The sequence below is a fragment of the Anguilla rostrata genome, chromosome 4 (assembly GCF_018555375.3).
Source record: "Anguilla rostrata isolate EN2019 chromosome 4, ASM1855537v3, whole genome shotgun sequence".
Classification (NCBI taxonomy): domain Eukaryota; kingdom Metazoa; phylum Chordata; class Actinopteri; order Anguilliformes; family Anguillidae; genus Anguilla; species Anguilla rostrata.
The window spans coordinates 692,333-717,500 of NC_057936.1; the positions used below are offsets into that span (position 1 = coordinate 692,333).

At 46.6% G+C, this 25,168-nt stretch overlaps 2 long non-coding RNA genes across 2 annotated transcripts; one reads left to right on the forward strand and one right to left on the reverse strand.

The window, feature by feature from the left end:
* The first annotated feature begins 3,364 nt into the window (after positions 1-3,364).
* Positions 3,365-24,607, forward strand: LOC135252173 (uncharacterized). Its single transcript, XR_010329344.1, has 3 exons — positions 3,365-3,681; positions 23,157-23,224; positions 24,291-24,607. It is a non-coding gene; the product is annotated as an uncharacterized LOC135252173 (long non-coding RNA).
* On the reverse strand, positions 9,384-10,126 carry LOC135252171 (uncharacterized). The gene is made up of 2 exons (XR_010329343.1): positions 9,815-10,126; positions 9,384-9,542 (listed from the first exon to the last, which is right to left on the reverse strand). It is a non-coding gene; the product is annotated as an uncharacterized LOC135252171 (long non-coding RNA).
* Positions 24,608-25,168: the final 561 nt, after the last annotated feature.

Sequence of the window (25,168 nt, forward strand, 5' to 3'; positions counted from 1 at the left end):
ATCCCCTTTTGTAAATTTAAGTGAAATGAGGGCTGGATCAATGAGGAATAAATCCAGCCAGACTCTGCAGTCTGCAGGTAGTGATGAAAGCTCAGCATCTCAGGAGGCTTTTGGGAGGCTTCTGAATAACTGCTCCTGCTCCTGGGGCCTTGATCTTAATGATCTCACTCACACCTCCCAAACCATGCTGTTTGTGTTATTGCGCCATTGGCCTGATTTACTGCACAAAGATGCATTTGTCCTGGACACAGTAAAGAGAACAATCCAATTCTGATCCTAGTGCAACAAGAAACGCTCACCTACTCAGGGATATATTAGAATACACACGATGTTGCACAGAATATTTAAATAGAAACTCTGCATTTCATTAACGGTGTAAGTTCTGAGGAGATCCGTTCGACCAAAGGAAACAGTTCTCCTGTGGTGGCTGGGATAAACCTGTGGCAGTACTGACCTCTATGCGGCTGAGGAAGAAGCAGTACTGACCTCTATGAGGCTGAGGAAGAAGCAGTACTGAGCTCTATGAGGCTGAGGTTTGGGCAGTACTGACCTCTATGAGGTTGAGGAAGAAGCAGTACTGACCTATATGAAGCTAAGGCAGAAGCAGTATTGACCTCCATGAGGCTAAGGTTTGGGCAGTACTGGGCTCTATGAGGCTGAGGAAGAAGCAGTACTGACCTCTATGAGGCTGAGGAAGAAGCAGTACTGACCTATATGAAGCTGAGGAAGAAGCAGAACTGACCTATATGAAGCTAAGGCAGAAGCAGTATTGACCTCCATGAGGCTAAGGTTTTGGCAGTACTGACCTCTATGAGGCTAAGGAAGAAGCAGTACTGAGCTCTATGAGGCTGAGGAAGAAGCAGTACTGACCTCTATGAGGCTGAGGTTGGTGCAATATTGACCTCCATGAGACTATGGTTTGGGCAGTACTGACCTCTATGAGGCTAAGGTCTGGGCAGTACTAACCTATATGAGGCTAAGGCAGAAACAGTACTGACTTCTATGAGGCTAAAGTTGGGACCTATATGAGGCTAAGGCAGAGCAGCACTGACCTCTATGAGGCTGAGGTTGGAGCAGTACTGACCTATAGGCCCCAGGGGAGTCACAGGCCAGTAGAGAATCACACAGATGCCTAATTATGCTGAACCGAGGGATGAGTGAGTGACTTCAGCTTCTATTCATGAGAGGATACATCTCAGACTGCAGATAAATGTCCATCACACTACATCAACTCTACATCCGACACCCACCCCCCAGCCTTAGCACAGCCCCATATAAGTCAGTACTGCCCCAGCCTTAGCACAGCCTCATATAGGTCAGTACTGCCCCAGCCTTAGTACAGCCTCATATAGGTTAGTACTGCCCCAGCCTTACCCTCATATAAGTCAGTACTGCCCCATCCTTAGCCTCATATAAGTCAGTACTGCCCCATCCTTAGCCACATATAGGTCAGTACTGCCCCAGCCTTAGCACAGCCTCACATAGGTCAGTACTGCCCCAGCCTTAGCACAGCCTCATATAGGTCAGTACTGCCCCAGCCTTAGCCTCATATAGGTCAGTACTGCCCCAGCCTTAGCACAGCCTCATATAAGTCAATACTGCCCCACCCTTAGCACAGCCTCATATAGGTCAGTACTGCCCCAGCCTTAGCACAGCCTCATATAGGCCAATACTGCCCCAGCCTTAGCACAGCCTCACATAGGTCAGTACTGCCTCAGCCTTAGCCTCATAAGTCAGTACTGCCCCAGCCTTAGCACAGCCTCATATAAGTCAGTACTGCCCCAGCCTTAGGCTCATATAGGTCAGTACTGCCCCAGCCTTAGCCTCATAAAGGTCAGTACTGCCCCAGCTTTAGCCTCATGTAGATCAGTACTGCCCCAGCCTTAGGCTCATATAAGTCAGTACTGCCCCAGCCTTAGCCTCATATAGGTCAGTACTGCCCCAGCCCCATATAGGTCAGTACTGCCCAAGCCTTAGGCTCATATAAGTCAGTACTGCCCCAGCCTTAGGCTCATATAGGTCAGTACTGCCCCAGCCTTAGCCTCATAAAGGTCAGTACTGCCCCAGCTTTAGCCTCATGTAGGTCAGTACTGACCCAGCTTTAGCCTCATACAGGTCAGTACTGCCCCAGCCTTAGCCTCATATAGGTCAGTACTGCCCCAGCCTTAGCCTCATAAAGGTCAGTACTGCCCCATCCTTAGCCTCATGTAAGTCAGTACTGTCCCAGCCCCAGCCTCATATAGGTCAGTACTGCCCCAGCCTTAGCCTCATGTAAGTCAGTACTGCCCCAGCCTTAGCCTCATGTAGGTCAATACTGCCCCAGCCTTAGCCTCATATAGGTCAGTACTGCCCCAGCCTTAGCCTCATGTAAGTCAGTACTGCCCCAGCCTTAGCCTCATGTAGGTCAGTACTGCCCCAGCCTTAGCCTCATATAGGTCAGTACTGCCCCAGCCTTAGCCTCATATATGTCAGTACTATACAGTCTGATTGAACCATTCTTCTCATTTTGATGTATGTATGAATCATTGTTTGGTAAATTTGTCTGGTTTACATGCTCATTAGCATATTTATTGGATCATAATGTCACTAGAATTAAATAACAAAGTGTAATTTTTAAATTAGACATCACAGAATGTTAATACAGTTTCTGTAAAGAGGTCTCTCAGTGTGGACTGAGGGATATTTGTCTCATACTGGAGCATGAGAAACTGACTTTAATCACATACCACGTTCCCACACATCATAACTTTGCCATAAACCTTAAGATGATAAAATTTCAGGTGCAATCTAAAAATCTGAAATCATCTGTCGATTTAGTTTAGTATTTTATTATGGATTTAAATTTAAGTATAGACTTCTTGAATTGACATTATTCTGTAAAATTCACATATTTATTTATTTATTTATTTTTATTTCCTTTCATTTAACAACGAATTCCCCAGTGGTGATCAAATTTTAAGCAACAGCTGATTTACAATCAGTTGCTTGTATTATTAGTGATTGATATCACAGATAAAAATCTTTTGATTGTCCTGTAATCATAGAACATCAAAAAATGAACTTTATTGCTCTTTCAGATTAATGGTCGCAAAAGGTGCTTAATTTGAAAGAAGCCATTAAAACAAACAAAAACCCAACGTGGAGGGAAAAATCGCTCAGTCACGGGAGAATTTGTGACAACTGCCTCTTTCATTTAATTGAAAGTTTAGATTATATTTTTCTATTTTATTGCAAATTGACTGTAAAGCATGAGGGTTTTTTTCGGCAAAACAATTTACTCAGTAATGGAGGCAACAGACTGGTTAATGTACGATGTGTCCCGTGCACATTGTGTACACAACTGCAGAATCAGCCGGGCCGGCCCCATTTTCGCCTGGCAGGTCAGCTCAGTGTTTGAGTGTCTGAAGCCGTTGGCTGCTCCTCAACCGTTCGGCTCTTTCTCTACGAGCAAACAGCCTTACAATGTTCCTCAATCCCTCCTAAAACCTTTATTTTTTAGCTTTTATAAAGGGGCAATGACTACATACACATAACACGACGATTACATGGGAATTTAACTACCAGACCACCATCGTCAACTAGGTTTATAACGCGTTATTGGCAGCGCATTTTTAAATATATCAGAGGAAACTCCACACTGCACAGCAGAGAAACCAGCCCTGTGTGATCTGGATATTAACGGTGAGAGCCGTTCGCTTTCCTTTTAGGAACCATTTTAGGGATATTTTAAATGTACAATATCTGTCATAAAATCCTTATTGCCGTATGTGAGTGTTTGTGGCGTGATACAGTAAAGATATTGCCAATAATACGTGTGTTTGGCGAATCTGTGTTTCGGAGGTGGGGGATGGGCAGTGTGTGTTTTGTGAATGCAGCAGCTAGCTAACACTAGCTAGCTACCCAGCTGCAGTTCAGTCTATTTCAACTGTTACTTACTTATGTTCTCGCAACAGCACAATAATACCACAACTTATTTGCTAACTGTGCAGGGAGGGGTAGTTGTGTTTATGGGTAGCTACAGAGTGCTATATTACCATAACATAACAGCTAGGTCGCTAGGTAGGGCACAAGGAATCAGGAAAGCATGTTGAAGCAAGCAGCCGTCAGTCAGCAGTAGCTAGCGAGTAGGCTAGCAGGCTATCCAGCTGCATTTTAAAACAAATACGTAGCAAAGTCGCTACTTTAAGAGTATAAATGTTGAGAGGTAAATTGCAAACTCAGTGTGTGTATTATGGGGGTTGTATGTGCCGTTTTGTGTGAATTTTGAAGGTAAACTGCTGCGTGTGGGGGAGGGGAACTGCCTGCCACTCACACTGACACGGCGGGCTGTGTGGGGAAATGAATCTAAGGTAGCTACATAATACACAATGTACTTTAATTATGTATGATATGTAAATAGCTGTTTTTTTTAAAGCTTTATTTATCAGTGTAATCAGCACTTCTGTTGTTTTCTTTGGATTTAACACTAGCCATCCAAACAAAGTCGTAGTCAGGAAAACTGTCTGCTCCAGGTGAACTAGCTACTATAAGAAAAACAGAAAGAAAATTTTGTGCTTTTTAGGGTTTGGTATTAAAGAGCCATGTTGCCCACAGAATGATTATTTATAACAACAGCTGCATAAATTATAATGATAATTACTGAAATAATGTGCATTTCAAGAGGTCAGGTTATGTGTGTGTGGTGGTGGGTAGAGACTGGCCAGTGGCCACTAGATGAAATGGCTTCTGATGTTGACTTTGGTAAACAGGAAGTTGTTATGCAGTGCACACAAACCCAAATATACACAAGGATTTATTTTGACTGGCCTGTCACTACTTTGCTAAATGTGCATATCAAAATGGTCAACGATAACACACGCCTTGGCAATTTCATGACTTTTATTTTGGAAGCTTTAATTTGTTTGTCGGAAGTGGGGCTTGATTACCATTTCCTCAGCAGAGTAACTGAATCCTGGTCCTAAATAATTGATTTTGGTGTTCCTCACACTGTCAAATTGCAGTGGGAGTGGTTATGTAATTCCAGCGCTTGTAGTAGGAAGGGGGAGGGGAGGCCTGATTTAAGCTGTCGCTTTCTGTCTTTAAACTGGCAGCTATGCTACCAGCCCGCATGAACCCTCTCACCTTCTCTGCTGTTGTGGCAACAGTGCTGGGAGCAGTGAAAAGCCTCTGACATTTCCTGCCTTTGACATTAAAATCAATGGCACAGTGTATTCGCCTGTTTAATTTGCCTTACCACCCCCCACCCTTTAAAATAAATATATATTCTCTCAGGATATTTACTAGTTTCTGTTGTATATGTTGGTTTTGGGAGACTTGGTAATATTCAGATGCAGAGGAATCAAACTTAGTTTATGAGTTTCTGAGAGTGTCTGCAGTATTGTAGGCTAGTTAGGTTTACTCACTCATCTCTCCTGTTTCTGCTTCCTCTGTTCTTTTCAGTGCCTGTGTCCTCTAACTGGCTCACTGTTGTTGCATTGTATTGTTAAAAAAATGTGCTGTATTATAATTAGCCCATTTATTTAGCAGCGATAATGATTTCGATTAATCTAGTTTTCAGTCTGGGATTTATCTGTAGGTGAAGTTTTCCCCTACGATTGAGTTTACTTTCTAGTTATGTTGCCATTGTCTGAAATGAGTGTAATTGAAATGTCAGTGATATTGAATGTATTGGAAAAGGTTAGCCACACGCTGCTGTACAGCTAGTTGGCTGCATAGCAGTGGCACTTCGCAGTTATTTAGCATTCTACACCTTTACAGTTTCTTGCAGACCATAATTACAGATTATTGGGCATTATCGGTAGTTCAGTAGCTGCTGCAATAAACACAGCATATTCAGTCTGATTATGCTGGTGCAAAAACTACACAGAAGTATGGCTGGTTATTGCAAATATTAGTGCCCTGGTGTGGTGCAAGGAAAGAGTCGTTTATTTTTTAATTATTTAAGGCGTGATGGATGGGCGTAAGCTGGCCGTTGTTGGTTGTCACTGATGTGTTGGGTTATTGTGTGTTGGGCTACTGGTGTGTTGGGTTATTGCATGAGCATGTTTGGGCAGGTCAGAAAGCACCCTAAATTATCCACTTATTTAAAGGGGTGCAGCTTTCTGATTGGCCAGCGCACACCTTCCCCTCTTCTTGAACACAGTCCCAGTATTCTTTGTGTTTGTGCTGCTTGAATTCGTTTTGATCTTCTCTAGTGCTTTCTCTCATGTTTGCTTAGTGCATTTGTGTCCTTGAATTGAGGCCCATTGTGTAAGAGTTGGGAAAGAGTTTGCTTAAATTTATTACTCAAATTTTGGTGAAGTACCAAGGCAGTCATACTGAATAAGTGCTTTCTTTTAGTTTGGGTGTACCAAAGTGTCGTCATGCCTTTAGATTTTCCACTGTCCATTTTGGGCCTGTAGGAGTCTAGTAGCCAGGCTCCTGGGGACGTTATTACTTAGGACAGTGCAGCAGTGTAGTACAGTAAGATCATCTGTGCTAAGAAGATACAACCTTCCATACCAGCGTATCTATCCTACCTGTGCAATTCACTATAAACTACTTTGTATGATGTTTCTTGTGCCTGTGACTTGACGTAGGACTCAGCAGTACTGTGCTCATCAGGGCTGTTGGTTTGTGCTGCTTCTTACTGAAAGGTTTTGTATGTAACCAAGTGAATGTTGGCTGAATCCTGAATGAATCAGACTGAAGTCCATATATAAATACAAACTGCAGCCCAACAGGTCCATGGTCAGTATGGTGTTTTATAGGAGACTGGCTAGGCTGCAGGTCAGGTGTGTAATAAACTGATGTATTAGGGGCATTGATAGAATGGGCAGTGTCCTCTATCACACCATACTGACCATGGACCAGTACTGAATACCACGGTAAGCTACGGACAAATAGTGTCATCGTCTATATTGTTATGGAGTGGCAGACTGGCCTGTCCGTTTGAAGCGAACGTGCTGAGACTGGACCATGATCTGGCCTCTAAACCGTGTGTGATGTGGGGACTGGACCACGATCTGGCCTCTAAACCGTGTGTGATGTGGGCACTCTACGTATGCCAGCAGACTGCACCACTCGCTCTGGCTGCTTGTAAGGAGAAGGGTGATATTATTACAGCAAACTGAAATGTATCTGCCATTATGCAGGAACTGGCAGAGACAGACTAGGTTAGCACCTCTTAATATAGAAGAAAGGTGTGGATATGATTAAAATCCCTCTGAGGAGCCCTGAAGTCACAAATGGCGTAAACAGAGCAGCAAGGGCACAGTGTTCTTTCTCAACACCGAATGTTACTACCGGAAGTCACGCTTCAGCTGCTATCGCTGCTGTTTACCGCTTCTGCATTTAAATGTGGTTTTGGGGAGGTGTTGTTGATGCACTAGAGTCAGACAGAAAAAATAGGAGATAAATAGAGGAACTTTTCATGGACATCGTGTGCTTGTGTACATGCCCTTTCTCCCTGGACAGACCCTACATTCACTCTCTGGGACAGGACTAGATACATGGAGAGGGAGGGTGGTTGTGATGGTCTTTGCTTTCAGTCTAATATAGAGGAGACTTGTGTCCTGTGTGGTGAGCTAAGCTAAACGTTAGCGCCTGTTGAAAGGCTGTAGGCAGCCAATAGCATGTAGGTGTGCTCGGTGTTCCCAATCAAGCAACATCAGGCACTCCATCAATGGTTATCGCAGCTGATGCACCCTGTTATGTGGTTGCTTGGAGACCAGATTGGTGGAAGCCTGTACCATGTTTATATCCAGTAGCTGTATAGCAGTTGAAAGGTTAACATGTTCAAGTTTGAGCCTGCCTTGGCTCCGTCATCATTGCTTTTCTTTTCTGCACAATTTAAACATTGTGGATGATGAATAGCTTAATAATGTTGGCAGTGCAGCCATGTCTTCTTGCTAGTGTATGGCTGGCTCTCTCCAGCTTGTGACTGACTGACTGAGCTCCTTCAGTGTTATTGGCTGACTGACTGACTGAGCTCCTTCAGTGTTGCTGGTTGACTGACTGACTGAGCTCCTTCAGTGTTACTGACTGACTGAGCTCCTTCAGTGTTATAGGCTGACTGAGCTCCTTCAGTGTTATTGGCTGACTGACTGACTGAGCTCCTTCAGTGTTACTGACTGACTGAGCTCCTTCAGTGTTACTGACTGACTGAGCTCCTTCAGTGTTATTGGCTGACTGAGCTCCTTCAGTGTTACTGGCTGAGTGACTGACTGAGCTCCTTCAGTGTTACTGGCTGACTGACTGACTGAGCTCCTTCAGTGTTACTGGCTGACTGACTGACTGAGCTCCTTCAGTGTTACTGGCTGAGTGACTGACTGAGCTCCTTCAGTGTTACTGGCTGAGTGACTGACTGAGCTCCTTCAGTGTTACTGGCTGACTGTAAGTATTATATTAGAGTTTTGTTTTCATCATGAGTCGGTATGTTTGAAATGATAAGAAACGGGCCGAGTCTTCATTCTTCCATCACATTTTTTCCAGCTGACATGCTGGTATTTTAGAGAGCTGTTTCATTGGCTATGGCTACTCAAGTTTAAATGGATGATGAGAGCACTGAGGAGCACTGAAATAATGGACATCATAATAGGTGCTTAATGTGGTCATACTGGGCTGTGAGTGAGCATATCGGACCGTTTGCCTTTGTGTGATGGTTCATTCCTCTTGTGCTGGCTGGAGATGTTTTATTTCTGAACCAGACACACTGTCCAGTGCCAGGATAATGATGGTCACACCGTAGGGCTGGACCCAGAGGACGTGCTGCCTTGGTACTCCTCGTACTTGGAGGCTGGTTTGATCATCGATGATGACTAGCCAAGTGGAAATACTGCTTGTTTAATGTAGCTGTGTTATGCTAGATAGATAGATAGATAGATAGAAACTTTATTGATCCCGTAGGGAAGTTCCCTTAGGGAAATTCAGGTTTCCAGTGAGTACAGCACCATAAGTCAAAAAGTTAACAAATTAAACATCACACATCAAATATCAAACATAGAGATAGTGCATTATGTGCTACGTGCATTATGTGATTTGATTGGTAGCATTTAAGGCTGTGATGTCCACGTTTTCTAAGACTTTTGGAAGTGCTCTTGCTAGATTTTTAAGTGTGTCAGCAAAATCCCTTATCTCTTTAGGATGATGACTGAAATAATTTCAGTACCAGTAGAAAGAAGAGATGCAACAGCTTATACTGCATAACCGAACGCATGGGCCAGTCTGAATGACACTGACTCCAGTTTGAATAACACTGTGACTCCAGTCTGAATGACACTGACTCCAGTCTGAATAACACTGTGACTCCAGTCTGAATAACACTGTGACCAATGTTCCCTCTAATTTTTCATGTATCTGGGCATACACACAAGCTCCCTGAGCAAACTGAGGACTACTGTGAGCAACATTAGATATGCACGCTTTATTTTTAAATAAGTAATTTGGTCCACTTAAAAAAAGACAAAAATCTGAAAAATGGGATGTGTAGATGTTATACAGTATGTGAGAGTCCTGCTTTGGCCATGGGAAGAGTCCTGCTTTGCCTGGCTGAGGGTCCTGTTCTGGAAGATATGAGACATATACACCTTTCAGACATAACATTTTGCTTACATTAAAACATTCACATTTTGCACAATGACTTGTGCTGTAGCTTGTGATACAGTGCAAATTCCTGTAACACTTTGTCTGTAAAATATCTAATTACACAGTTTTTCTTGGCATTTCTACTACCCATAAATGATCTAATAGTAACAACATTTAATGATTAATATCCATAAAGACAAAATCTTAATAACCGTCACTAGAATATGCACAAATCTGACTTAAATTTTACCTTATTTTTCACGTCTGTCCTTCTCACTTCTCCAATGGTTGTACACTTTGTCCAGGTTGATGGCTTCGTCTGCTTCTTGCTTTGACTTTATGCGCATCAGCTGGTCCAAATGTGTCACTTCAAGACGATTTCTGGATTTTGTTTTGATATGATTCATTAAACTAAATCCTCTTTCACAGTCGGCACTGGAAGCTTGAAATGTAGCACAAATATCCACAAGCTGTGAGATCTCCTTTAGCTCCTCACATCTAAGTGTTGCAGCAACCATATCTGAGAATGTGCTGATTGACCTCTGTTTAAGTTTTTGCTTCATTATGTTGAACTGACAGAATTGATGCATTCATTTTGATGGCAAGTAAAATATTGTCAATGAGAACTTTAACTTGTTCAGGGTCCGATTTTGTTTTGTGTGACAGCTCGTTCCTTTTCTCTCGCTCTTTTGCGCTCTCCCGCAATAATGTACCAATCCCCTGTCCCATCTTGAGTCTTCGTACAGTTTCGACAGCTTTTAAATGACTTTTATGCTGAACGTGACGCTTGAGATAGTCCAGCTTCCATTCAGTCCACATTTTTCCCTCTGAAAACTCACTTGCTACTTTGGCATCGCTGCATGTTTTGCAGAGTAGACCTTTCTCACTTGAAAAAGAAAAAATCTCACCAAATTTCACCGCTTTTTCTTCAATTTGCACATACTCCGACAGCCATTCCATCTTAAAAGAACTGCATTTCTTTTTTACTGTGGCTTGCTGAGTGGATGTGTCGCTGCCTGTTCGTTTCGCCATGATGCGGGGTTTGTATTAGCATCTATTAACCTGCTAGCTAACCTGCACGGCGCATATAGGCAGGGCCCAGACGCAAGCACCGTCAATGCCATGATTGGCTTCGTACCGTAAGTGAACCGTATCGTATCATTGGCTGGACACCTGTCACTCACTGAGTGAGAAACAAAAAAACAATATTATTGGGCGAATTAATTAGATTAGATTAGGTCTAATATTAGATATGAAGTAATACGTTATGTTGATGTTGTTTATGCGCTGGATAGATTTTCTTGTGCGCTGAGAATGTGCGGGCAGTGCGCGATTGCGCACGCGCGCAGCTTAGAGGGAACATTGACTGTGACTCCAGTCTGAATGGCACTGTGACTCCAGTCTGAATGGCACTGTGACTCCAGTCTGAATGACACTGACTCCAGTCTGAATGACACTGTGACTCCACAGCCATGTGTTCTGTATATTCTATTCTGTGCTAGATATTCTATTTTTATATACATGTATTGCATTCTGTGTTTGATAGATATGAAAATGGCGTAATGCAAGTATTTTGAGAGGCTAGTTTTGTCACGATTGTCATTTGGTTTTTGACGAGAGAATAAAAAGTTGATTAATTGTATGCTTGGTATTCATGATGATGTTGTAAGCTTATGGTCGTGTCTCATGTTATTTGGTCCTTTGTTCTGATGTATTTTTTTTAAAGTGTCAGAGTCAGTGTGGTGTTCTCAGGCTCACAGAAATGAGTGTGTGTGGAAATGCCCAGTTCCTGTGAAAGCTCCTGTGTCCCTGGCTGGGCCTGGGCATGTTCAGGGAAATCCCTTCCTCTGTTCACTGTGCTGTCTGAGAGTCTGCTGCTGGGTGGGGGAGGGGAGGGGAGGCTGGTGTGGGGGAGGGGAGCAGTGGGTGGCGGGCGGGGGGTGGGGCGTGGGGGGTGTAGAGTAGCTCAATGTACACGTGAGGAAGCCAGACTGATCTCAGTCAGAACTCTCTATAACAGAGGTCCAGCTAATAGGTTTAAAACATGCATTTTTCAGCTAAGTATTTTACAGGCCTACAAAGCAGAATTTCTCAATTCCCAAAATAAATACTCAGCATTGCAGATACTCAGCCGTGGCATGAAAAGATGAAGGATTGGGGAGGAGCCTTTGTGAGCCCAGGTTCTGGGGTAAAGAGAAAGTAGCTGAATGGCTTTCAGGTGCAAATGACCAGTTCTGGCTTGTAGGCCTGTAGAGGCTCATTTATCGCATCTGTAGGAAAAGGCATGGTTTTTACATATCAGTCCCGTATTAGTGTACCTGTGAAGCTCACTTCCTGGGTGTGCGGAGGTGTAAACCGCTCACAGGCTGCTGAACTGGGGGGGGGGGGGCTTCTGTCTGAGACACAGACGAGCCCCCAGCAGGAAGTGAACACTGTCGCTGTACTTTAGAGGGTTAGCCCTGATCCACCGCCCAGGTGAGAGCGCACCTGAGCAGGCTGCTGTCCTGCTTCTCCCAGCTTCCCCGCTGCAGCCCTGATTCACAGGCTGGGAGCGTGCTTCAGATCAGCTTCAGAACCTTCCTGCACTGTTTAAAATATGCTTCAGACCAGCTTCAGAATCTCCCTGTGCTGTTTAGAAACATGCTTCAGACAAGGTTCAGTAATTTTGGCATTGAAGCAGTGAAAGCAGTCAGCCATACAGATAGAGCTTCACAGTCTGCTCTGCCTTAAATGGAGTAACTGGCTCTCGCAGTGAAACCTTCCAAATCGTTAAAATGGGGCATTAGTCAGCCTCCTGCCAATCTCATTTTTGTCTATATAAAGAAGCAAAATGTCCTTTGTTGTGGATTACATCATATGATTTTTCCCCTGTCATTGTGGACTAAATAATAAGAAAATTGGCACATTATTGGCAAATGTTCTGTGCCGGTTCTAAAATTAGCCAGTTTTTGAAAGAAGCTCTTTTTTTTTGTTGTTAGGATTACTGATGCTTAACCTGAGTGAGTCTGCCTGCTCTCCACAGGCTATTTTTCTATCATGGCTGCTGCTTCACAGAGAAATTCACCACCGTTCTCTGGCAGATAAACATCCTCTGTAACAGAGCAGTTCTGTTGCTTTTTCCTTTCCCCACATTGTGTGTATGTCCTGATTACTGCTGCGCTGTTCCATGTGTACTTGGAGAAATCGTGCTGAACCCGCTGGCTTTTTACTTTAGCCCCGCGGGGGGGGAACAGTGCCCACAGGCTGACCGCCAGCTCTGCAGCTCAGTGGGGGGTTTAATGGTGGAATGAAGCTAGCTGAGCTAACGGTTTGGCCACAGTGCTCTGCTCCGCCCTGCTGGTCCCTGTGCAGGTTCCTGCAAGTGCTTATGTGGGTCTCTGTGTGGGTCTCTGTGTGGGTCCCTGTGTCTGTCCCTGTGTGGGTCCCTGTGTCTGTCCCTGTGTCTGTCCCTATGTGGGGCCCTGTGTCTGTCCCTATGTGGGGCCCTGTGTCTGTCCCTGTGTGGGTCCCTGCTGGTCCCTGTGTGGGTCCCTAGGCTGTCCCGGTGTCAGACCATTGGCCAGGGGAGGGAGAGAATGCTGAGGGGGAAAACTCAAACGGGCTCAGCAATCCAGCTGCTATTTCATATCCAAACATCCCACTGCAGGTCTTCCCCATTACCAGCAGCTGGGCAGGAGGCTAATGGTAATGCTAATGCAAAGGGAAGAGTATGCAGGTGATATCTGCACAGACCCAGGTATCGTGCTACTGTAGCCAATTAAAAGTGGTGTTATTGGTGAGTCAGGCATGACTGTGCTGTCCCTCATGGGCACAGTACTCAGGTGAATGACTGGCAGTGCTGAATATGGGGCTGAATGAGGGAGATGCCGATCTTAATGACAACATCCCCACATGATCCGTAATGCTACCGCTGATGGTCTGGTTGCTGCACTGTTATGAGGACTCCTGGGAAATGTAGTGAAACCCACTGGCCTGAGGTCCAGCAAGCCTGATGTTTGCAGGAGGCAGATTTATTTTTCCACTGCCAGGTTAAGGGTGTGTGATCAGTGGCAGGAGGAAGGCTGAGATGCGCTTTAAACAGCCCCTTATCTCACTGTAACAGTGGGGAACTGGCTGTCTGGTCCAGTTCTAATTATAATATCATCATAAGGTGTTACCTCGATGATTCTCAGAATTTGCTTTGCAGCTGCATGGTTAAGCTGGTCAGTTTTATAAATGGGTCCTGGCAGTCATTCTGCAGAGATTTGACATGGTGCAAGTTATTTGTGTGATTGGTATGGTAGCAGAAGGGGGTAAATTTGGCGAGGGGGGCCGCTCTGAATGCTCTGTCCCGCCTCACTTGCGTGTTTAAGCGAAGACGCATGACTGGTTCTTTCACAGGGGAAGTGTGCTGTGAAGGCCCTGACTGGCTCTTTCACAGGGGAAGTGTGCTGTGAAGGCCCTGACTGGCTCTTTCACAGGGGAAGTGTGCTGTGAAGGCCCTGACTGGCTCTTTCACAGGGGAAGTGTGCTGTGAAGGCCCTGACTGGCTCTTTCACAGGGGAAGTGTGCTGTGAAGGCCCTGACTGGCTCTTTCACAGGGGAAGTGTGCTGTGAAGGCCCTGACTGGCTCTTTCACAGGGGAAGTGTGCTGTGAAGGCCCTGACTGGCTCTTTCACAGGGGAAGTGTGCTGTGAAGGCCCTGACTGGCTCTTTCACAGGGGACGTGTTCTGTGAAGGCCCTGACTGGCACTTTCACAGGGGAAGTGTTCTGTGAAGGCCATAGGTAATGTAGCTGCCATGGAGGCTGAAGGGCTCGTTTGAGACGCATGTGAAGAAATGCTCACTTCCTGCTGAGTGATGGAGCGTGCCCGTCCGATGACCCTATCTTATCCACTTCCTGTCGTTCGGCTTCATTAGCGGGCGGGTGGGGGGCGGGGGGTGGACTGGCGGGTAGACGCCGCGCTGAGTGTGAAATGTGAGACTAATCTGAGGGAACCTGGAGCGCTCCACACAGAGCCGCAGAGGAGACGGGCCTGCTGGGGAGGCATTAACACACCCGACACGGGCCGCTAGCGATGAGGCAGAACATGATTAGCAGGCAGAGTGAGCCGCCCTGATCACTGCTGCTACGCGCCTGTGAGACGCAAACGCGGGAAATGTGCCGTCATTCGGAGGGCAGCCGCTATTTAGGAGTAATGAAGGACCCGCATTCAGACTCTCACTGAATCTGCTCACTGTAGAAGTTCGCGCTAAGGCTTGGCTGGTGTACAAATCTACATTCAACTGTGTGAGAGAATTGGTATGGCTTGGTTGGTTCAGGGTGAAACCCGGGTTGTTGGGGGATTGGGGGGGGGGTTCAGGGTGAAACCCGGGTTGTTAGGGGACTGGGGGGCATTAGGGTTATTAGCCTTTGCTATGGGTGCCCCTGATCTGTTGGAGGTTCTGGAGCACGGAAGAGCTGTAGACTTTAGGCAGTGAGGGTAATGGCTCTGGAGAAGTGTATTACTGTACATACTTAATCAGTCTGTCAGGGTGAGCGCTGTCAGCACATTCATTAATCTTCTGATCATAATTCATAATCCCCCTGATTTTGGGGTTGTATAGATATTTATTACAGATATTTTCAACAGTGGCTGAAGTCCAGGAGATCCATGCCACAGGAAGATGTGTTTAGGAATTTGCTCAGTCAGAGCTTTGAGAAATCGTGTCAGAGGTGTGAAGTCCAAGCCGATGACATTCAGTCACTAATCATGCAGCCTGTCACATGGCTGTGGGCTTTTACTGAGGAGCTCCCTTTGCTTTTGGGGAGGAATGCGATTGGCCTGCCTGGTGAGCGTGTGACTCTTCCCGCCTCGGGAATAAGAGGTCAGCGCTGGGAATTCCGTAATCCTGCCTCTTGTTTGTTTTTGGAAAAACGGGACAAAGCTGGAGCTATGCCGGCACATTCTCACGCAGCTCTGTCATTATCCGCGCTCACCATGGCAACGGCTGCCCGTCTGAAACGGAGCTGGACCCGGTGCTGTGCCAGATGGTCTCTGTTCCGCTGAGTACACACAGAACAGCCCAAAAAAACAGCCTTCAGATGATGGCTTTCGCTGAATAAATTATGTCATTGTGCAGCTGAATTATTTCTGTATCTTTGTGTCTTTTTTCTGGGTGATGACTTGCTCGCTGCAGCCTTGCAGCATTGTTGTAAAATGCATTGTGGTCTAATTAATTTTTCAGGCATCAGGAGTGCATAATAGTTTAAATTTTTAGTCATTGTTTTGAGTGAACAGAAGCAGGGACAGGGCTATGCAGGATCAGCCTGGCCTGCTGAAGGCTCATGATTGCTCTGTATGAGCAGGGCCTGAGGGAAGTGTGTGCCAGCTTGCAGGTATGTGAGGCTTTTCTCTCTACTAAAGAGGCGGGTCCTGTGCTGTTTAATACAGGGCTGCCGGATGGAGCTCTCAAACCTTCTGACACCTACAGGCTTATTCAGTACTGTCAGGCCTAAGTAGTGCCCAGACTAAGTAGTGCCATGCCTAAGTAGTACCAGGCCTAAGCAATGTTAGAACTAAGTAGTGTCCGGACTAAAGAGTACCTGTACTAAGTAGGGCCCAGCTTAAGTAGTGTTAGGCCTAATTAGTACCCGGTCTAAGTAGTGTCAGTCCTAATTAGTTTTACACCTAAGTAGCTCCCGGCCTAAGTAGTGCCAGGCCTACCAAGATCCTGAATCCAAGATCAATCATCTTCTAATGCTCATTGTAATGAGTAACATTTTCTCCAGTGTCTGATTATACCAGAATCAGACAATAAATAAGCTAAATGATATTGCAGAGACTGTGCAAGTTGATTTCTTGTCCAGCTGCGCAAATGGTTAAAAAAAACTATGACTTTAGACCCTGAGTAGCCTACATAGCAGTCTTGCCACATGCAGAATAAAATGTCCTCTGTATGAATGTGCTTGGGTACTTTTTCATGGTTGTTTTTCTGTGTAAAGTATGCAGACTTGCTGCCAGATATTTCCATGCACTTTTTCTGACATGTTATTGGTCCTGACAGATGAATCCTTTACTGGCCAGGTCTTCTGGCCCAAGCTCCAGTTAAGGATCAGCGGAGATCGTATTGATCCTTTCTGCTTAGAGAAGCAGTGTGTGTGCTTGGCCAGGGGGTGAGGATGTCAGATTTGACTGCAGCGGAGTGTAGTGGGCAGTACTCCTGTGATTAATGTGTGCTGTGGACTGCAGCCCGGTCTGGCCCTTATGCACCAGGGCCAGAGGACCAGCTCCTCTCTGCTGAGCGTGTGGGAGCCCAGTACACGCACACAGCCCAGTGGAGTAAAGCTGGAGAATATCATCATAATGGATCATACCTGTAAGGCCCTTTTCAGAAGCTCATTTCTACTGCTGCCTGCACAGTAAACAGGGCTGGTTGAGGCTGCACATGCTGTTTCATGGTTCTGACACTGCTGGAAGTGTGTGTGGGCTCACTGGACTGAGGGCGCTGCTCTTAGTGGGTGGGGGCTGCCTGTACTGAACACTCTGGGCACTTCTGTAGGCGGCACCACAGCCCTGGAGGGGGGGGGGGAGTGCGTGCAAGCGTACAGCCTGCTGGGTTTCACAGCGGTCTGTCTGGGGGGAATTATGACACACGCTGTCTCTCCTTCGGACATCTGCATGTGGTTCTCTGTGGGGGGTGTGTGTGTGTGTGGGGGGGGGGGGGGTTTGGCTGTTATGAGTGTGATTCGCAGTAAGAGTAGTCGTGTTTCTCATGCTGAAAGTACTGCTTTCTGTGGCACAGGGTGACACTGTGGCCAGTTACTGTGGCAGCTGTGTGATTCAGTGACAGCTGGAGCAGCACAGGCTCAACGCCCACTGTGCTGTCCCTCTTCATCTGAGGAAGCTGGCTCTGAGGGCTCCTTCCATTCCTGCAGATCTAATATTAAATCATGGTGCAAGTGGGGGCATTAGGGATCATTTTTAAGAACAAAAAAGTCCACAGCAGTGAAGTTACTGTTTTAAATAGGGCAGCGTGTTCTGCCGTATGATGCTGCAACTTTTCTGAATTTATTTTTGGAGCCGTTTGCTGAATCACATCCAGTGAAAGTAGGTCTCCAAGTGCAGTGATGTCTGCGGTTTGGAAAAATAGATTCCGTCTGCACTTCTTAAAAAGGCATTTCAACAGCTTTAGCAGAATCTGCTTCCACAGTGCTGTGCTTCTGCAGGGATAATAAAACAGCATAAGACCCACACAGCTCCACCAATCATGGGCTACATTGCTAACAGCCAACAGAACAATGCCAACTATGATTGGTGAAAACATTCTGGCTTCTGGGATCCCACAGAGAATTGCCAGATAATCACTAGAATGCATCCAATCACTGTCTGCGTTGTTCTACCGGTTGTTCGCAATGTTCTACATGATTGGTGGACCTTCGCTGTTATCTATCCATAAGGTGACAGTATGGCCCTTCTCCTATTTCAATATCCCAGGTTTTTTGTGGCTGTCTCTTAAGCATTATAAATTGCATTAACTTGAATAGCAGTGCAGATATCTGTAAAACGTTTATGCGAAATGCTTAATGCTGTGATGCTGAGCTGAAGAACTGAGGCTTGAGTTGGGCTGTGTGTAGAGCAGGTCGTGTGTAAGAACTGAGGCTTGAGTTGGGCTGTGTGTAAGCTGTGTTTACGTTCTGGTTTCTGCTGGTGATGTTGATGTTGAAGGCCCTAGTTGTTGCGGTGTTAGCCTGGTTGGGCGGATGTGTGCATTTCTTTAAAACATTTATCAAATGTTCTTAAGTGTGTATTTGAGTGCGTAAGTTTTTTAAATATATGCAACAGGAAATATTATAAGAAGCCTCTTTGATTGCTGTAGTGCCAATCAGCATGTTCTTGTCGTGGCTTTGTGCTTGCTATGGTAGATATTTAGTTGATTTATGTAAATATGCGTGAAGAGGTGACGTTTAAAGGATGCTTTATACTATATGGATTTTGGTTTACTTTCTAATTTGGTGATGTCTTTAGTATGGCATGTTTTATTAGAGTCAAATCAAATGAGTTTTTTGCAAACAAAATTCAAGAGTTCTGATGCTGCTGGCTGGCATGTGATGTCACAGAGCTACCATGTGATTTCACAGAGCTAGCATGTGATGTCACAGAGCTGCCATGCGATGTCACAGAGCTACCATGTGATGTCACAGAGCTAGCATGTGATGTCAGAGAGCTAGCATGTGATGTCACAGAGCTTGCATGTGATTTCACAGAGCTACCATGTGATTTCACAGAGCTAGCATGTGATGTCACAGAGCTGCCATGCGATGTCACAGAGCTACCATGTGATATCACAGGGCTCGCATGTGATGTCAGAGTGTGAGCAGCCCATCAGCAGGTTGTTATCTGGCAGCAGGAGTCATCTGAATGTGGGAGTGTGTGGATGTGCGGATTAGTCAGAAAGAAGCGGTGTGTAAAAACTGAAACGTGTTGTATTCATTTGGTGTTATTTCAGGGTGACAGGACCTTTGGGGTCCCCCCCGTTATGTCTGGCTATGTGTATCAGTAAAGGAAAGGTCCCCAGTGTTGAGTCATCAGCAGTTTGTTGGGGAGGTGTGGTTGCTTTGGAATGGTGTGTAAACCACCCGCACAGGGTTTAGCAGCTGAAATGGATGTAACTGCCCCGCTCTGCTGCAGGGTCTGACTGCTCCACCGTCGCTGTGCTGCACAGGCAGTATGATTGGCTTTCACGGTTCTCACTGAGCTTTCACAGTTCCCCCATCCAGGCGCTGATCTGGGGGTGAGCACGCAGCTATGGCTGTCCGCTGCAGCAGGGACCCACAGATCTGAATGAAACCCCTCTTCTGCCCCCTGTGCCAGCGTCAGTCTGCGGTTACACCTCTCCAGTCTGCTTCGGTCCTTTGGCAGTTCTGCTACTTTCCCCGTTTTTACCATTTCTGCAGTGTTCTCAGGCCGGCCTGCCTTCCCAGCTTGTGCGCTGAGTGGCCGGAGCTTCCTGTTCTGTGTCTGGTGTTTTTATGAATGGCTTCTTCAGTCACAGGGCTTTCAGCCCTGATGCACTGCAGCCTGTGTGGCAGTAAGCTCATATCCATCAGTGTCGCGCTCCAGCTGAATTTAAAGGGTTACAGTCATGGTCAGAATTGGACTGTATTTTCAGCTGCAGAAATAAGAGCCTGTCTGACAAAGATGGATGTGTCCTTGTGAACAGCAGGGTGAATGGGCCTTCAGTCTGATTGCAGGGGCAGCAGGTAACCCGTGTTCCTGCTGGTCCTGGGGACCCTGCCCGTCCAGCTCTTCTGATCTTCAGTGAATGCGTCTTTCTGCCGCCTGCGTTCTGCCATAATCCACTCACAAGTGAAAATGAACCCCCGCTCGCTGTGGAGAAACAGGGTGACCCTTCTCCTGCTGTGTGTGGTCTGAAAGTATGCGGTAGCTTTCAGAAGGCTGAAGGTGAGGAGGAGGGGGAGGAAGATGTGCTCTTTGCTGATGAGGAGACAGCGGCTGCAGCCCTTTACACCCAGAGTATCTCGGCCCAGTCCCGGCTGACCCGATTAGAGCATTCCCACCATGCACTGCAGGAGCCGGACTGCACCTTAAACACACTCCACTTGACATCCGCTCTCAAATTCAGACTCTATTTCTCGGTGGTCTGGCGGTGTAAGCTGATGGTGATCGGCAGCCCCACAGGCCCGTGTCCAGGTGACTCTTGCGTCCCCCCCGGGGGGCGGGGCAGTGTCAGTGGGGCACTGTTACAGCGCCTCACCCCCGCTGGTCCCCCGCTGGTCCCCCGCTGGGCTGCCAGTGAAGCCGCTTCCTCCGACTCGTCTTTGTGAACCGTGTGACATCACTCGCTGCTTACATCACACGCTTTGGAGGAGGAGCTGCACACTTGTGTGGGCTCTCCTGATTGGCTCCAGCAGTCTGTGCTGTGGTTTACGCTTGGGAGAAAAAGGGAAATGCATTAACCCTTTCAGGTGTGAAGTCACAGGTGCGTGATTAGAATTTCATTAACTGAGCATTGTAATGCTGATATCACAGTCACTGCTGGTAACTGAAAGCAGTGGAGTTCAAAGGGTTGAAGTAATCTGGTAATCTGAGGGTCAAAAAGACGGTTTCCAGCCAGGTGCGTTCTTGTAGTCCAAAGCTGTCTGGTTTGAAATCCTTACCACTTTATGAAACACTCGCTGTTAATCATAGCGAACTGGCACCTTTTATCTGCAACCACAACCAGTTAAACTCTACATTGACCTTTAAAATGAGGTCAGAGAATTTCAGTTCTATGTCTGGAAGTCATATAGTTTTATCTTGACTTTCCTCAGAATAGTGAGAGAGTGTGATTCCTCAGAATCTCCAGAGTCCCCTGTACAGACACATCCCAGATTGAGACTGAGGGATGTGCTCCTGTAGTGGACATTTGAAACTGCATTTCCAAAGCCCTGGCAGTGGGTATGGGGGGTAGGGACCCCTGTCTGCTGGTGTGTGAGGCAGTGGGTATTGGGGGGTAGGGACCCCTGTCTGCTGGTGTGTGAGGCAGTGGGTATGGGGGGTAGGGTTTGCTGGTGTGAGGCAGTGGATATGGGGGTGGTGGGGGCTGGTGTGTGAGGCAGTGGGTATGGGGGGTAGGGACCCCTGTTTGCTGGTGTGTGAGGCAGTGGGTATGGGGGTGGGTTTGCTGGTGTGAGGCAGTGGATATGGGGGTGGGTGTGGCTGGTGTGTGAGGCAGTGGGTATGGGGGGTAGGGACCCCTGTTTGCTGGTGTGTGAGGCAGTGGGTATGGGGGTGGTGGGGGCTGGTGTGTGAGGCAGTGGGTATGGGGGGTAGGGACCCCTGTCTGCTGGTGTGAGGCAGTGCTACTCTAATATGTCATACTGCACAGCTCCAGCTGGGCAAAGCCGTGTGGAAAGCCTGATTAATTTGTGTTTCTGTTTAATCGGCTCCGAACCTAATACAGCTTTTACTAGCAGCTTAATGAGTCACTGCGGGGAAGGCTTGCTCATTATGAGCGCTTTGACTAAGGTGTGAATTCATGTGCTTTGGAAAAAGCCTTTACTATGGTTTGTTTTGTTTTTCTGCTTAATCCCCGATGGTTAAGAATGTGTTGGATTTGGCTGGTCTTTGCAGACCATCAGGTCCGTGGTGTGTCCACACCATTGTGCTGAAGTGTTAGCCTGTTTACATGGAGCAGATGGGGGAGTGTTTTTGGGCAGGCCATGCCTGCTGGTGTGCGTAGAGATACCATTACCTCTCCATTCCATCTGAAACTCGCCTCATCTAAAATGGCTGCTGGGATTCACCAGAGAAAAGACATTTTGAATACCAAGAGACTCGGCACTGCGAGATTGTTCTGTCTGAAATTGCGAATGTAGATGGACAGTGGTGTTTCCTACATATGTACGGACCATAGACTGTAGAAAAATGCGGACAAGGTCACTGTGACGTCACCCATTGACTCTCCTTGGGTTTGGTGAAAAAGGTTTTGAAGCCTGGGAAGTGTAATTCTTGAGCGCCGCCATGTTGTACAAGTTGGAGCCATAGCCTGCGCAGTAGGGACTTGAGGTCCAGTTGTCCACTGAGTGTGAGAGATACCTGCGCAATGCGCATACCTGTGTATACCTGTGCATACTTACACATACCTGTGTATACCTGTGCATACTTACACATACCTGTGTATACCTGCCCATACTTGCATATACATGCGTATACCTGCGTATACCTGTGTATACCTGTGTATACCTGCACATACCTGGGCATACCTGCGCATACCTGTGTATACCTGTGCTCGGCTGCGTGATCCTGTAAAGCTGAGTGAGATGGAGAGCAGATCCAGCCTGTTTCCCTTCACTCAGCCTCTGTAAAGCCTGCTAGGCCTCTGTGCTCTACAGGCTGCAGAACCTCAGGACAGGAGCCGCCATGATGCAGTTTACTGATATGTGTGTTTTTGGGTCTTGCTGGTTTTATTAGTGAGCAGGTTTTAATGGCGGGAGTGTAACGTGTGTGTTTATGGCAGGTGTGTAACGTGTGTGTTTATGGTAGGTGTGTAATGTGTGTGTTTATGGTAGGTGTGTAATGTGTGTGTTTATGGCGGGTGTGTAATGTGTGTAATGTGTGTGTTTATGGCGGGTGTGTAACGTGTGTGTTTATGGCAGGTGTGTAACGTGTGTGTTTATGGTAGGTGTGTAATGTGTGTGTTTATGGCGGGAGTGTAACGTGTGTATTTATGGCGGGTGTGTAATGTGTGTAACGTGTGTGTTTATGGCGGGTGTGTGTAACGTGTGTGTAATGTGTGTGTGACGTGTGTGTTTATGGCGGGTGTGTAACGTGTGTGTTTATGGTAGGTGTGTAACGTGTGTGTTTATGGTGGGTGTGTAACGTGTGTGTTTATGGCGGGTGTGTGTAACGTGTGTGTTTATGGTGGGTGTGTGTAATGTGTGTGTAACGTGTGTGTTTATGGCGGGTGTGTAACGTGTGTGTTCATGGTGGGTGTGTAATGTGTGTGTAACGTGTGTGTTTATGGCGGGTGTGTAACGTGTGTGTTTATGGCGGGTGTGTAATGTGTGTGTAACGTGTGTGTTTATGCCGGGTGTGTGTAACCTGTGTGTTTCTCTGCTTCCTCCTCAGGCTGCAGAGAGGCCGTGTGCAGTGCTGCCTCCCTGTCGCTGGGCTCTGGAGCGGCGCTGGGTCACATGGTAAGAGATCAGCGCTAATCCCTCCCTGCGTGCGGGGAGTTTATTTTGGTTCCGCTCTCTGGCTCATATGCTGGGGCAGTACATCAGAAACACAGTTGTGTAATGTAGGAATTCACTCTTATCTTTGATCCTTTAATGACTGTAGCAGGGAGTTGTTTACGCATTTGAACATTTTGTCACAGACACTAATATAGTAGAAGTTCAGAGTACCCAGCATGTATGGGTGAGTGATTGTGTGTGTCTGTGTGTGAGCGAGACTATGAGTGAGTGTGTGCGCATCTATGTGCGTGTGTGTGTATGTGTCTGGGTGCATGTGTGTGTCTGTATGCGTGTGCATGTGCTTGTGTGTCTGTGTGTGTACGTGCATGCATGCATGCATGTGTGTGTGTGTTTGTGTCCGTGTGTGTGTGTGTATGTGTCTGGGTGCGTGCCTGCGTGTGTCTGTGTGTGTGTGCTTGTGTGTGTGTGTGTGTATCTGTGTGTTTGTGTGTATGCATGTGTGTGTGTGTTTCTCTTTATCCAGAGCAGCTGCTGGTGATTAGAAGTGTAGAGGAATGTAAACGTGTGAAACTGAGTCAAACACTCTTCATATGTGTGTCCCTCCGTAGTGAGGGGCATGATGGGAATGATGTGCAGAATATCCTGTCCAGTGGGCTTGTGCGTGGCCCTTATGAGCAGCAGCGGTGTGAATAATAATGTTATTATTGCTGAGTGTGCGTGCGGGCCAGCTTTCTCAGAGAAGCTGATCGTTATTAAAGAATCCTTCAGTGTGTCTGAGCGCTGCTTTCCACCTCTCTGTTTCTATAGCAGCTGAATTCTGTGCTCGCTGAACAACATAACCCTCCCCCCCCCCCATACCACCCCCCCTCTCTAGAGCAGCTGAGCTCTCTCCCCCGGATCTGCCTGTTGAGTGGATTAAGATGCCAGCACTAGTTTTCTGTGTGTTATCTGAAATAAGAAACACATTGTGATCAGGCAAAATGTACGTTGGCATTTTTATACAGTTAAGATGAGGAAGACTTCCATTATCAGGGCTCAGTGACCCGTTTCTGTTTGCATTCGACAGATCTCTACATTCATTAACACCACATCGTTCAGTCAGGTACTGGTGAACTGTAATACCTTCAGAGGAACTAAAACTATCCAAATGTTTGTGTAGCCTACTGTGACATATTAGTTTCTCTTGCATCTCCAAACACCTCAGTCAACATTTCATTTCATTTAAGATGCATAAATTGTAAAAGGGAATATTATGCTAATGTACTCAAGCAGCTGGGAGGAGTTTGATAGCTGTGTTAAGTGTCTGTGGCCTGGTTTTAATTAGCTTTGCTCAGGCATCATTTGTCCGTGTTTAGCGCTAGCTGCTGCCTGGGAGCTGGTTGTGGGGTAAATGGACTGCATTTATATAGCGCTTTTATCCAAAGCGCTTTACAATTGATGCCTCTCATTCGCCAGAGCAGTTAGGGGTTAGGTGTCTTGCTCAAGGACACTTCGACATGCCAAGGGCGGGGTTTGAACCGGCAACCCTCCGACTGCCAGACAATTGGTCTTACCTCCTGAGCTATGTCGCCCCCTAGGGTAGGGGGGGGGGCTTTTATTTATGGGGGGGCCACAGCGGCTTCATTTATAAAGATTACACCCATTTTCTCTGGGAGCCATTTGGGCTCATTTGCTGTCTTGATATATGACTGCTGAAATAAACCTGTTGGCTATTTCATTCTTTTTGGCCCTTCAGTGTGTGTGTCTGTGTGTGTGTCTGTGTGTGTCTGTGTGTGTGTGAGTGTGTGAGTGTGTGAGTGTGTCTGTGTGTCTGTGTGTGTGTGTCTGTGTGCGTGCGTGTGAGTGTGAGTGTGTGTGTGTGTCTGTGTGTGTCTGTGTCTGTGTGTGTGTCTGTGTGTGAGTGTGTGAGCGTGTGTGTGTGTGTGTGTGTCTGTGCGTGCGTGT